Below are 14,813 nucleotides of genomic sequence, written 5' to 3'. Positions count from 1 at the left end.
AAACTTACTATGTCCCAGGTTTGGCAAGGAAACAGTAGAGACATATTGCTCATGCATCTATGCCCACACATGCAGTATAGTGCACCCTGCCTTAGGGCTGGAAGGCCTGCCAGATGGGTGGCATATCTATATTGCATAGTGAAAAACTCAGACAGTCTGTGTGCTATGTCATGTTTGCATTTTAGGATTGCACCAGGACAATCAGCCTGCAATGGCAGAGCTGGGGTCATTTGGATGCATGGTCACTGGGGGTGGCAGAATCTGTGCTGCTGCCCTCAGGGGCCTACCCTTAGTACCCCATGCCCTGGTTACCTAAATACCTTTTACTAGGGACTTATAGTGGCAGCTAAAGGTGTTGCCAATTGTGCCAATGCATAACAACAGTTTAGTGTAGCAGGGGCCCTAGGCACTACAACTTTAAAACCACATCAAATACCAGGCAAAAAGTGGGGGGCTAACCATGTCAAAATAGACCCTTTCTCACACATAGGCCCTCATTATAACAATGGTGGTATAGACCGCCTACCGCCACAGCGACGGCCGCCAAAATACCGTCACCGCGGCTACCAGACATCCGCCATATTGTGACAGTAGCTGGAATTCTGCTAGAATGATGGCAGAATTCCGGCTGCGGCCATGGCGGCGGATGGCGGTAAGGTGGCGCTGCTGCCTGCAGCAGCGTCACGCCAGTAGACCGCCGCAGACTGTATCATGACACATGATACGGCCTGGCAGTGTTCTGTTTGTGGACGCTGCTGCTGGCAGCAGCACCCTGTCCCGTCTCCTGCCGGAGGAACCCCTGAAATCAGGTATGTCGGGTGCTCTGACGGGGGTGTGTGTTGTGTGTGTGTGAGTGGGTGTGTGTGTATGTCGGTGCATGCGTGTATGCGGGTGTGTGGCGTGTGGAATGCGTGTGTGCATGTATGGTTGTGAGTGTGCATGTATGTTGTGTTGTGTGAAAGCGTGTGTGCCTGTATGTATGTCAGTGTGTGTGGATGTGTGTGTGTATGGGTGTGTGCATGCTTGGGTGAATGTGGGTATGTGTGAATGCGTGTATTCGATAGTAGGTGCATGTGCGTGTATGTCGTCGGGGTCTGGAGTGGTGGGGGCTGGGGGGAAACCAGGGAAGGGGGTGGGGGCGGGTAAGACCCCTGTCAGTGACAGGAAAGGGATTCCCTGTCACTGATAGTGCCTACCGCCATGGTTTTCTTGGCGGGAAGGGAGCCACGAAAACCATGGCAGTAAGTTGGGTAATAATCCCACGGGTGGGACAGTGACAGCCGCCTGGCTGGAGACTGAAGTCTGCAGCCCGGCGACTGTTACCGCCCTGGCAGACGGAGTGGTACATTGGCGGTTTGGCTTGAGCCAAACTACCAATGTCATATTTTGGGGAAAGGAACCACCAGCCGGTTGGCAGTACTTTTCTCCAAAATACCACCGTCCGCAAGGGTCCTAATGAGGTCCATAGTGTATGACATCTTGAAGTAAAGAAGGCAACCAAAAATATCACTGGATAGCGGCCTTGGATTTGTGTATACCTATATAACCAGCAAAATCAGAATCATGTATCAGAGTTAAGACTTGGCAATGTAGAACATTACATGGAACAGAAAACCATGATGGTGCTATAGACCTTCATTTTCTTCCCTATTCTCTTCTGATTTAATTCAAGCATCTTTGTCAATAGTTTGAATGTGATCTCATAACTCTTACAAGAAGTCCCTCACATCGTCAAAAAGCTCTACATGAAGGCCTTAAATAGTAGGCTTGGATGAGTGGAATAGGATTAGTGGAGGTTCTGAGACTGGGCCCAGTTTATCTTCCTTTGTCTATCTTCCTCTACCTTCCTGTATCTTCCTCAAGTAGACCATGAGATCTGGAAAGGGCATCTGCCTTCCCATTTTGGGACCCTCAGCAATATTTGATAACAAAATCAAAATCTGAGAAGAAAAGTGACCAACAAAGTTGTGGAGTGAGGGCCCTCACAGACTACAAAAATATATTTTCATGGTGTGCCTAGCCACATCAAATAATGGAGCGACTACTCAAAGGCTCATTTGATAGCTAGCAGTGCTTTATCTTTGATGCTGTTATTGAATTCACTTGGTGTGAATTTTTGAGAATAGTAGGTCACTGGGTACATTTGACCAGCATCCATGTGCCTCTGGGAAAGGACCTCCCAATGACCAAATAGGATGCATCCGTTTCCAGCAAGAAGGGCAGATTGACATGTGGATGCTGTAAGATAGCGACCTGGGTAGATTGTCTCTTTAATGTTTGGACGCTAATTCGGCTTCTTCACTCCATTTGAAGGACACTTCCTTTCAGAGTAAGTGGGTGATGGGTTGGACTATGGCTGAAAATTTTTAATGAGCCATCTGTAAATATTTGCTAAACCCAGGAAACTCTGTAGGGCTTTTATACTTGAGGATTGGAATAAGATTGACGTTCATACATCCTTATTTCATCAAGATTGATGACGCAGCCCAAAAATTATATCTCTGTGCATGGAATTGCCCTTTCTCCGGTTTGGTGAATAGCCTATACTTTTGCAGTCATTTAAGAATAGCCTTCACATGGCAAATGTTTTCAAGTGTGAACTCTGAATACTTCAAAATATCGTCAATATAGACATTATACAGTGCATCTAGGTATCTATGCAGGAGATCGTCCATTAAATCGTCGATTAAATATTGGCAGGCTGCCAGAGCTCAAGTCCTCAAAGAGACCAAACATCGTTCTGAATGCTGGTTACGATTCGTGGACCTATGAGACTCATACAAGGTGATAAGCACCTCTTAGATCCACTTTGGTAAAGAGTGATGCTCCCTTGAATTAGTCCCACGGTACCGCTATCAGCGGTATGGTGTACCAATACTTGACTGTTATCTGGTTTATTGCTTGATAAGCAATAAATGTGCACAAGTCTCCTCCGTGCTTGGGGACAGAGAAGAACACAGACGACGTGGGTGATTGCAAAACCTGAAGCAATGTTCTCATTTAAGTACTCTTTTATGTGTCGGTTTTCCAATTCTGTAAATAAATCCTACTGCACAAAGTGCTCCATGGAACAGGTCTATCCAACAGCCGTAATCCCAGTGAAGTGGTAGCTCAGTGGCCTTCTCTTTACCAGAAACCTCTTTGAATTCCTTATACCACTCTGAAAGAGTTTTTACACAACAAATCTGAAGATATAAACTTCCATAAGTCAAGAGTTTTGCGGAGTTGTCTCTCTCAGAGTTAAGGTGCACTGCTTCCATCCTACAATGTTCAGTGCAAAATTCTGAGTTCATCTGTACTGGTCATGCTGCCCATTGAACCAAGGGACCATGTAAAGCCAGCAATGACATTCCTAGAATGAGCCTAACATTTGGTGCCTCAATCAGGTTAAATCTAATGTGCAAAGATATTTCCACCCCAACTGCGTAACCACTTGATGTGTATGATAATGAACTTAAACAGATGTCAAAGCAGTGCAGTTAACAGCCTTTACAGCTTCTGGAGTTCCCTTCTTAATCTATGGCATTTTTAGTTTTTGGTTGAAGGCTTGGTGAATACAATTTCCAGTAACCCCTGGCTCTATTAAGGTGGAGACTTCAAACTGGCGATCGTCAAGTAACTGTAAATGGACCTCTGTCATACTCTAGAGGCTTCGTTTTCCAGCTATGCTTGTTGATAAGAGACAGTTAGTATCACAGCTTCTCCCTTGCTTGATTGTTTATTTTCACCCACCTTTCCCTAGCTCAGTAGTCCTTTATAAAATGACCCAAGAACAATATTGGGTCATTCCTTTCAATTATTGGTATAGACCAGCTGGCAGCATTACCCCCCAGTTGTGATAACACAAATGCAGTTTTTGTTTGCTCATCAAAGAAGGCTTCAGGTTTGCATAGTAAATACAAATGCATTAGTTAACGAACCGCTCAGGAGGTGTCAGCAGAATCTGAAGTGGTTTCATCACATGAATTGAATTTGGCGGGGTAGGCACATGGGAGGGAAACTTGGACTGTGAACCAGTGCCATGTGGTGGTGCTGTTGGCGAGGAAGTAGCAGTATAAATGGAGGAGGTTCCTGAACCAGTTAATGGTGGGCGAAGGGTCGACGCTTTCAAGCTAGGTCCTCCCTTTCTGCCATCAGTTTTCCCTAGCAACCTCAATAGAAAGGTTTTTGGTTGAACTGTGGATGAACTGTATAACCCTTTCTCCATAAGCTGATTTATGGCCCAAGCTGTGGGCTCCTTGTATTTCCCAAACCAGCAGAGCTTTCTGCAGAAGCCTGTGTAAACTGAAAAACACTAATGAAATGTTGTACAGCCTTGAATCCATTGGAAACAAACACACAGTTGCATTTCCTCTCCTCCCTCTTCACCCAGCACATGCAATTCAAAGGCTGTGTTTTTCATTGAAATAGAATGCAGCTCCCTCTCATAACTCCGATTGGATGTTGCCAACCAATCAGTGTGAAGGTGGGTTTCACAAAACTGAAAATGTTTGGTATGATTGAGGGTTGAGAAATGAGGAGTAGGGATGATGTGTGATGAGTAGGGATGATGGCTGAGGAATGAGAAGTAGGAATGATGGAAATTGGATTCAAAGTAGGGATGAGAAGCATGGATAAGAAGTAGGAATGATGGAAGAGAAGTAGGGATGATGGAAAACAAGTATGGGTGAGAAGCAGGGATGAGGGATGAGAAATAGGGATGATGGAAGAGAAGTAAGCATGCTGGATGAGAAGTAGGGATGATGGATGAGAAGTAGGGATGATATATTATCGATGAGAAGTAGGGATGATGGTTGAGAAGTAGGGATGAGAAGCAGGGATGATGGATGAGAAGTAGGAATGATGGAAGAGAAGTAGGGATGATGGCAAAGAAGTATGGATGAGAAACAGGGATGATGGATGAGAAGTAGGGATGATTTATGATGGATGAGAAGTAGGGATGATGGATGAGAATTAGGGATGATGTATGAGAAGTAAGGATGAGAAGTAGGGATGATGGATGAGAAGTAAGGATGATGTATGATGGATGAGAAGGAGGGATGATGGATGAGAAGTAGGGATGATGTATGATGGTTGAGAAGTAGGGATGATCAACTAGAAGTAGGGATGATGGAAGAGAAGCGGGATGATGGATGAGAAGCAGGGATGAGGAGCGAGGAATGGGGATGCCCTAAAATGGATGCTGCACCTTTCGTCTTCCCTTCACTCACTCTGCTTCTGATGTATTTTCCTCTTTGCTCACATACTCAGTTTCAGAGGCACACAGCTGTCTTTTCTCCAAGTCCCTCACTGCTTGCAACAATCATTTTGCAACATTGTTAACAATATGTTTTGCTCAGGGAAGGCCCTGAGCTGGGTTTCCCACAAAACAGGCTGCAGGTAGGAGGGGGTTCCTTCTTCTACTGTGAATGAGTGTGAACAGAGGCTGCAGTGAGGAATGAGGGCCCCCTCCATTGCAGCTAAAACTAAGCACCCCCCACGTGAGTCATCCCTGTGTTGAAGGAGACCCAGTGGGAAATGATGCAAATGTAGCCTATGGATTGACAACTGATCCACATGTATGTCATAAGGTGGATGGACTGAGCAGCGCTCTGCTTCATTGCTTCGCTAAACTATTCCAGCACTTGATGGCACAGCACAGCAACATATGAAAAATAGGCCTGGCTTGGAACCTTCCATTTTGAGCAGAGGGTCTCCACAAATTCATGAAACCCCTCTCATTCCACCAAAGAAAAAGGGAGGAGCTCAAGTGCTAATATTTTGTTCAACGTCCTATTGTATAAATGGACTAGCTTTATTGGTTTGGTGGTACAGTGATTCCTAGCTGAATGTAGGTTTGTCAGTGGCTTGTTGTGACAGCTGTTTTCTTGTCAGGATACCTTAAATGCCCTAAGGAGAGCAGGTAGGCTTCTTAGATGCTTTGGGATGACTATTATCTGGTACAATTGATGTGCGATTGACTTACCCCTCTTGGGGGTCCAAACAAATTCTCTATTCCTTCAGCCCAAAGCAGATGCTCAAGCCGAGAAGATTTGGGTACCATACTCTCCTGGGCCAACTTGAATCCACTAGAATGATTTTGGTCAGGTCATTCCTGATGTTCTTAAGAACTCAAGGCATGAGAGGTAGCGGTCGGAAGGCATATAGGAGTTCTGTACTCTGTTTGAGATGGAATATGACTCTGAGAGAGAGAGAGAGCCTTCTTGGGAATTCCAGCACAAAAAAGTGTTAAAATCGCTCATTCTTGGTGCTGGCAAAGATATCTTGTGCCACCTCTGTGTGTAACTGAAATTCATGATCTGCTAGTTGCCACTGGCTGAGTTTGTCTACCCTGGCATTTAAAGATCCCTCCAGGTGGAGTACCATAAGAGAGATCCCCTGATGATTTAACCAGCTTCAAAGATGGAGAGCTGATGGAGAGCTTCTTGGCACAGTATCCAGGAACTCACCCCACCCGCTTGTTGCAGCACCACATGGAGGTGGTTTTGTCTAAGAGAACCTGTACCAATTGTCCTTTGAAGGAGGGTAGGAAGGTCTTATACGATAAGCAAATTGCGTGCAACTCTAGCAAACTGATGTAGGGGTGGGTCTCCAGCAGAAACCAGAATCATGTGATCTGCACCTCTCCCAGAGGACCTCCTAAACTCAATTGTTGGATCCATCACCACCACTAGTTGGGTGCAGGGAGAGGGTTCTGCTGCCGGTCAAATTGCAGTCGAGTAGCTACCACTGCTGGTTTTTGCAGCCTCCTTCGACACTTAGATGGAATCTGACAGGCTCCTTTGGTGCTGGGCAAACTGAGACTGACATGTGCCACCTGGCCTGGTCGGCAAGTGGCTAGTAAGATCAAAAACTTCAGAGCCATCCTCAATGAGACCCAAGGCAGAGGCTGAAACATCAGGATCAGATCCCGAATATTCTGGACTCTGTGGTCCTGAAGAAAGATGCAAAATTGCACCATATCTAGAATGGCTCTGACAAAGTAAACCCTCTGTGAAGGAGTCAGGTGTGTTTTTAGCCGTTTGATTGAGAACCCAAAAGATGCATGGAGGCTTGCCATCATCTGAAAGGGGTGTCAGCTAACTGTGGCGAGCCCGCCTTCAACAGTCAGTCATTGAGGTAATGGAAGACCTGCTGTTTAAGGCAGATTTCTGAAGATGGGAAGCAACAATTGCCATCACCTTTGTGAATACCTGGTGGGCACTGATAATTCCAACATGGAGCCCAGCAAACTGAAATTACTTGCGGGACACTGTAAACTGTGTAAGCATCTGTGGGCTTCTTGGATGAGGATGTCAAAATAAGTGTCCTGCAGGTCCAATGCTACCACCCAGTTTCCAGCATCCGGGGCAGGGAGAACCTGAGCAAGGGTGAGCATTTGAATTTATACTGGTGCAGAAAGGCATTGAGAGGGCCATGATCCAGGATATGATGGAAGCATCAGTCCTTCTTTAGCACAAGGAAGCAGCGAGAATAAAATCTAGTCCCTACTCCGAAGACCAGTACTCTATGGCCCCTTTGGCCAAAAGACCCTGTACGTCCTCAAATAAAATGGACATGAGGTCATGTGAAAAGTGGTCTGAAGTATGTGGCAGGTGTAAAAGTAACTGCAGGGCATAGCCCCCATCTGTCGAATATGACTTTTTTGCCACCAGTGCAGGAAGTGGATGATCCTGCCTCCTACTTGGGAACTGTGCTCTTGTAAGGTCACAATAAAAGGCTTGGAGGTTGTGGCCAGAAGGGTGGAGGTTTGGCATGAATACTGCTCCTGGTGGCCAGGTCATTGTCTTTTTAACCCACGTCCCTGAGCTTGAACATAGTGGGAGGCCTGTTGTACAGGATGAGGAGCCTGATGTTTGCTGATAAACCAAACCCCTGGTATATCCTGAAAAAAGATAAAATTGAAGGTGGGAAATGCCTGACTGGAGCTAAAAACCCCAAGCAGTGTGGCGTGGCTCCTTAAAGTGCTCACCAAACAGGCAGGATCCATCAAAAGGCATGTCCATCAAAGAAGTCTGTACATCTCCCAAGAAGCACCCTCATTCAGTTGTGGCGTCAAAGCACCATTATTGTTCCCATAGCCATACCTAGACCAGTTCAGGTCCGAGCAGATGACAAATTTGGTTGCACCCCAATCATTCCAATGATCCTGAGTAGTTTTGACTTGAGAATCTAGTAAGTTCTTGTGGACTGAGGGCAAGATCTCACGCACCATGTCCGATGGTGCATGGGTATAGCAGCCTAATAAACAGCTCATGTTGACCAATCTCAAGGTGAGGCTTGATGAGAAGAACATAAGCTTTCCAAATGTGTCCACTCATTTTAACTCTGTCAGACGACATGGTAGGAAAGGTGTTAGGGTTGACTCTTCTGGTGGACACCAAGACCAACAGACATTCAGGAGTTAGGTACAGTGTGAGGAAGTTCAGGTCTCCTGGATCAGGTTTGTGGGAGTGGGTGACCTGTCAGTTGACTCAGCAGCGTGTCAGTAAGGGCTTCATTGAAGGGCAATAGAGGTTCGTATGGTGCCTGACCAGGCTGTAAAACCTATGTCAAGACTTTACCTTTTACCTACATGGTGGGGAGGTGAAGGTCAAGGACCTCACAAGACCATCTTATAGTGTATCAAATTAAGGGTTTTCCTCAGTTGGTGGCCAGGGCAGGTGGAACCAGCTCAGTATTGGGTGAGGTGTCCAGCCCCCTGGCATCCTGTAAATCCTTATACCAGCTATCATCATCATCATTATCACCATCGTAGGATGGGTAAATCATTCCCCATCCCCACCATTGTTCTCTCCATAATGCTGTCCTTTTAGGGGTGCATCCATTGCACACTGGAAAGAAGGCACAGAAAGAAAGGAACTGATGCATGACTGTTGCTCATATGCTTATATGTGACTCCATTTGTCACTTCCAGAATGGAATGGCGTTGATGCGGAGCCATACAGCGCAATTTACTGGCACATAGGAACACTGATTGTGAGTTTTCCAGATCCAGTCTGGCGACAGGGACCTGGCTGAAATGCGCAAGTGGAGGAATCTGTGTTTAGAACTATCCATCAGAGCAGCTCACGTTTGAAGGCCCATCCCTGATACAAGTTTCTGTTAATAAATCCTTCCCAGTGTATGAAAATAAACTTTGAAAGCACAGAACCCTAGCCTCTAAAAGTTATACTGTCCCACATTGTAGTTTATTTCTCTCTTTCAGTATGTCTTGTTATATCGACACAATAGTGCCAATGTACTACAAAAGAAATTTACATTTTAGAATTCCTGTTTTCAATTTCATTACAATACGCTTTGTATTTTGAATTTATTTTACAATAATTTATAATAATGCACATTGCTGCAGAAAAGCATATTTTAAATATTAGCACATTATCCCCAACAAAAACATACATTGCTCAAAACAGTGACTGACATATCTGCAGTCTCAGGTAAACAATTAATTTTAAACAAATGATGCTTAATTCTCTAACTCTTTCTAAAGAATACTAAAATCAATCAGTAAATCAGGTAATATAATGTTACTGAAAATATAGAAAAAGGAAAAGGCCCACTTTGGCTAATTCGTGAATTAGGAGGAAGATGTGCAGAGTCGTACATGATCAGAGAAGAATACAGGCCCAGAATGCTCATGGCATCCAAATAGAGAGCTCAGGACAGGAAGCATGGAAGCAAGACAAGGACAATCAGAAACATTTATTCATAAAGCAGCTGCAAGTAGAAGGCCATAGAAAGCTTGAGTCATACCTTGATAACATACACACGGGGAGGGCGCACATTCCAATCCACGTTCACAAGGGTAGGACACACCACAGTGGTTTTAGAAAAGGAACACAATAAGCTTTGATGCTTGAAGGCCAGCAGCTGTGCAAGGGAGGCCAGACAGACATGGTTCCAAGTCTGGAGTTAGTCAAAGGAGAAAGTACTGATATCCTTCAGAACGTGAGATAAAAGACATTGCGGTTTATTAACAAATGTGCTCATGACAGATGTGTAACCTTCGCTTTTCTGTAAATGCGTAATTAGATGCTTTCTCACAAGAAATGTGGCTTCATGCTAACGTAGGTAGAGATACAATGTACCAAGCAGGCGCTTAAATCAAAATGCATGACAAGTGATAAGACGCATTCAAGGTGTCGTGAACATATAAAAAGGGCTGTTTGAACTGACAAAGTTGAGTGCGGTGTCAGTCACAGAGCTGTGCTGCCCTCCCGGCCGTTATTCATCAATGCTCATATTATTTGCCAAACAGAGTTGTGCCGTTCTTTTATTCCTGACCCTCCAACATCTGGCGAGCCAGCCAGGAGCCATCCTTCTCTTCCCCGGACCGCAGCTGAAGGAAGCACCGCCTGCACTGCTTGAATAGAACACTGTGCGCAACAAAAACAGGTGAGCTTACACCTGCCTATTCAAACAGGCAGTCGGGGATTCCAGATGTTGCTGTCCTAAAGGGTGGAGAGAGGTTGGGCTTTGTACCTTATTATTTTTAATTGCATGATTCTTTTTGGCAACTATAATATGACAAAATGCATGCATGATTTATGTGGGGTTTAAATGCAATGTTATGTTGTTATGCAAAAAATTAACTGTGATTTCCCAGTTAGACCGGAAGACTAGTTAGGGGGTTAATGCAATGTTTTGATGTTATGGTATAAATGAATTGTGATTTCCCGGTCAGACCAGAAGACTAACTAGTGCGACAGGCAGCAGTGCATTACCCAGGGGGCAGCCCCTGGAAGAGACATTCATTTGGGAATGCCTAGCAGGTATCCCGGTTAGATCCGGAGGATCAGAGCAGAAATAGTGAGGTAGACCGAGTAACAAGTGTGAAGTCTGACATGGTAAGAGACGGTTGCAAACTTTGCCCTGACAGAGTCAGATGCCCGGTTCACCAAATTCCCAGATTTAGTAACATCTGGAAGGCGTCTTTGAGGGAGAGCGACCAAGGCTGAGATATCAGTGCGAGTCTGAGCACAGTCAGACCCTTGGTTGCAAACCTAAAAAGCGCAACAGGGACAAGTGAATGCATTTCGTGAGTAATGAGCAAATAAGAAGACAAAAATAGTACAGTGTTTTACAATCATAAGGGTCAGGTTATAGAGAAATGGCAGGTGTCCCCACTGGTTGTCACGCAACCAGATATAAGTGAGGAGGAGAGGGTGCAAGCTCTCTGCCATATTTTTGACATCCCAATAGACACCCTCAAAGTGTATCGTAAGTGGGAAATAAGTAGTGTAAATAAAAACACAGGGGGCCTGAATAAACAATCCCAAAGTAAAAGGTTGATAATAAATCCCTAGGAGTGAGGTTGATGATTCTCTGTGGCAGGAGACAGATACCATTGAGTTAAAATTAGTATTTAAATGGGCTCACGTGCATCCCCCATGCCCATGCAACACCCGCAGTTTGAAATAATAACACAATCACCCCTTATATTAGAGGCTCTTCTTGATGCATTTCTCACAGATATTCGCAATTTCACAGCCTTAAACAATGAATGGCTCAACACATCCCCGAGCACCACAAGTAGTTATCTACATACATGAAAACGTTATAACACGCATTGCGTCAGGTACTAATCCACTCAGAACCCCCATAAATTCACCCGCCCCAGACATCACCATAGAAGAGGTGTTACACAGATTGGCGATAAGTATGGCTGATGTTCACCAATACAGTCTCACAACCATATATGTGAAGTCAGGTAATACTGAGTAGGACTGTCCCTACACAACGCTGCTATAGGTCAGTAACAGTGGTAAAGCTAAAGTACACACAAGACGAGAGACAAGAAGCTGAAAAGAGATACACAGTGCAGTGGTCAGACTACAAGGAGTATGCATAGGAAACAACCGTCCTGTGGGGATCATGTATACCCCTCTGGACCATATGATGAAAACATTCCCTTCAGATAAGAAAAGAATACTAAAATACTGCAAGCAGTGGCATAAAGGCACTGAGGGTCACGCTCAACCATGGCCAAAAGAAGGGACATTTGACCATGACATAGCTGAAAACACATTGACTTACATCCGTTCAACATATAAGAAAAAGAAAAGACAGAAGAGGGAAGCTATTCTGTCACTATGCGAGTATTCTGTCATGGAAAACAAAAGGAAAAGTCAACTGCGCCCGAAGAGGCAGTGGCACAAACACAAACAGAATCCCCAGGACAGTCACTAGGGCAGCCCCCACCTTATGGTCTTTACCCTATCCTGCCAGCTGCAGGGTACCAAGATCCTGTTCGGGTTGAGCCTAAGGAGGAGAGGTTAGAGGCACAGGGAGCTGAGGCAACCCCGCTCCCATCCCATCAGCTCCTCGAGCTGACCCAGAACAGAGCAGAAGAGACAGGCTAGTAAGTGAGTTGCAACACACGGTGAGACAGGCAGAGCAATCTAGGAGCCTTGCCCCCCTCCTGGGACAATGGACTACAGGGCACGTCATTCTTAGGCTTGGAGACACATCTGCAGACACACTGAGAGAGGCAGCAGAGGAGTGGATAGAAGAGGAAGAAGAATGGGAGGGAGGTGTAGAGATGCCACAATACGAGGAACCCCCGGATGGCTCACAGGTCGTAACAGGGGCAGAAGATGATGAGGAGTGGGACAATGGGTTTATTAGGAGTGCGCATGAGCAAGGAGTTAACAGAAGGTTATACAATTTTCATCTGCGCCCTGCACGAGAACTAGTAATGACAGCCAGAGATGGCGCAGATACAAAAAGACGGTCAATCCTTAAAACAAGGTCAGAATTGACACCCATAGAGATAATAGAGCAAGAGGAGGGTAGCTATTATTGTTAACCCTTCTCAGATGAATTGGCGAGGTGGACTAAAAGAGAAGGAAGGTAGCCATGGCCCCGACAAGGGTCTTTTCAACCCTTTGATTTAGTGACTGCAGAAGATTGCGTACGGCAGGGATGGGGTGACCAAGGTTGGAATTACCCTTACATGCAAGAATGCCTTGCAGTTTGGGAAAAGTATGCCATAGATAAACCAACTAAAGTGACACGCAGTACCAGACCAGATCCAAGGTTAAGTCTCAGGCCAGGAAGCCCTAGACCAATAACTCAGTTGCCCCTTATTTGTAAGGGAGGGCAAGTGCCAACATACATACCATGGCCACAAATGGACAAAGAGAATTTAAAAGAGCACTACCTCCGCTGTCCTGAGGTGCATGGAAATGGATAGGATGTTTTGAAAAACACACTGCCGGGGTCAACCTTGCCTTAGGTGATGTCAAAAGCCTGCTCAGCTCATTAGTGGGAGACGAAGTAAACACAATTTTTGTTAGGACACGGTTCCCTCAAGTAACATTGATAAATACACAGTTTGACTGAGTCGGGAACAGTATGGCTTCAGGGAAGGCCTCGGCACGCAAGAACAATGTCTCAATTTACTGATGATGATCGGTAAATACACCCAGGCTAGGAAAGGTACCCTTTATCTTGCATTTATGGACCTTAGCTGTGCTTTCGATAAAGTGAACTGGTCTTTATTATGGAAAAGGCTAATTCAGTCAGGGCTGGATCCGGATATTGTAGAGCTTCTCCGATATCTCCATTCAGGGACAATCGCAAATGTGAGGGTGGGCCCTAATGGGGAATGCTCGGAGGCTTTTAAGCTTTCAAGGGGTGTGCGCCAGGGTGTGTTTTGGCCCCTACCTTGTTCCTACTATATACAAATGGATTGTCCGACTTTCTGATGGAATACTGCAGGGATGTCCCGAAGGTGAAGGGTATTGATATCCCTGTGCTGACGTATGCGGATGACGCGGTCCTTATGGCCCGCACGATGAACGGTCTCCGAGAATTAGTTAGAGCTTATGTTATCTTTATGTCAGCTTTGGGACTGGAGGTAAACTTTAAGAAATCACATTTTATGGTGTGCGGTAAACCTATGAGTAGGGTGGGGGAGCTAAGGGTGGGGGATCAAGCTATTAGCAGAGTCCACGAGTTTCCATACTTAGGGGTCATTTTTGATGAGAAAGGATCTTGGAAACCCTGTATTGCTAGAAGGATTGTGCTTTTTCATGCAACAGTTGGTGCAACCTTTGACTTTGTGGCTAGGGTAGGCAGCAAACCTATCAAATCCATGCTTGAAATCTATAGGCGGAAATGCTTACCTGTCCTCCTGTATGGTTCGGCACTTTGGGGGTTTAGGGATACCCGAGCCCTTATGGTGGAAGAAAATCGTTTTTGTAGAAGGCTTCTGGGTGTTGGACAAAATATTCCTGGTTTTTGCCTACACCTGGAACTCGAGCTTGAGTATGTACAGGACATTACCCAGCTGGCCCCCCTTCTGCTATGGATCTCAGTTTGGAGCAACGAACATGCCACTCTTAATAGGGATATCCTAAGGGATTGTCTGGCCTGCGATAATGTAAAGCATATTCCCTGGCTGTCGCACATAAGGAAGATGGCACATGACCTGGGGCGGCCTGATTTGTTTGACTATCCCGAGGACCTGACTAGCTATGATAAGAAATGGGCTAAGGATAACTTTCTGAGAATCCAGGAGACCAAGAGAGAGGGGGAGGTTCTGGGGAATAAATCAATCAGGGATTTTATTGTGCTAAAGATGTGGGTGGGTCCTGAGCGATATCTCTTAGAAATCAAGGATGTGAGGGAAAGGTCTCTCATAACTCGATTTCGCTTGGGGATCCTTAGAAGTAATTTGTGCTTCCCTTTAGGTCAGTATGGGGAAAAATGCATTAGACCCTGCCCCTGTGATGGGGTGTCCCATCAGACCTTGATCCATTTTACACTTTTTTGTGTCTTTTATGCACCATTTAGAATTCGATTTTTAT

This window comes from Pleurodeles waltl, chromosome 3_1, assembly GCF_031143425.1.
Source record: "Pleurodeles waltl isolate 20211129_DDA chromosome 3_1, aPleWal1.hap1.20221129, whole genome shotgun sequence".
NCBI classification, from domain to species: domain Eukaryota; kingdom Metazoa; phylum Chordata; class Amphibia; order Caudata; family Salamandridae; genus Pleurodeles; species Pleurodeles waltl.
Note: the sequence above shows the minus strand (reverse complement) of the source record.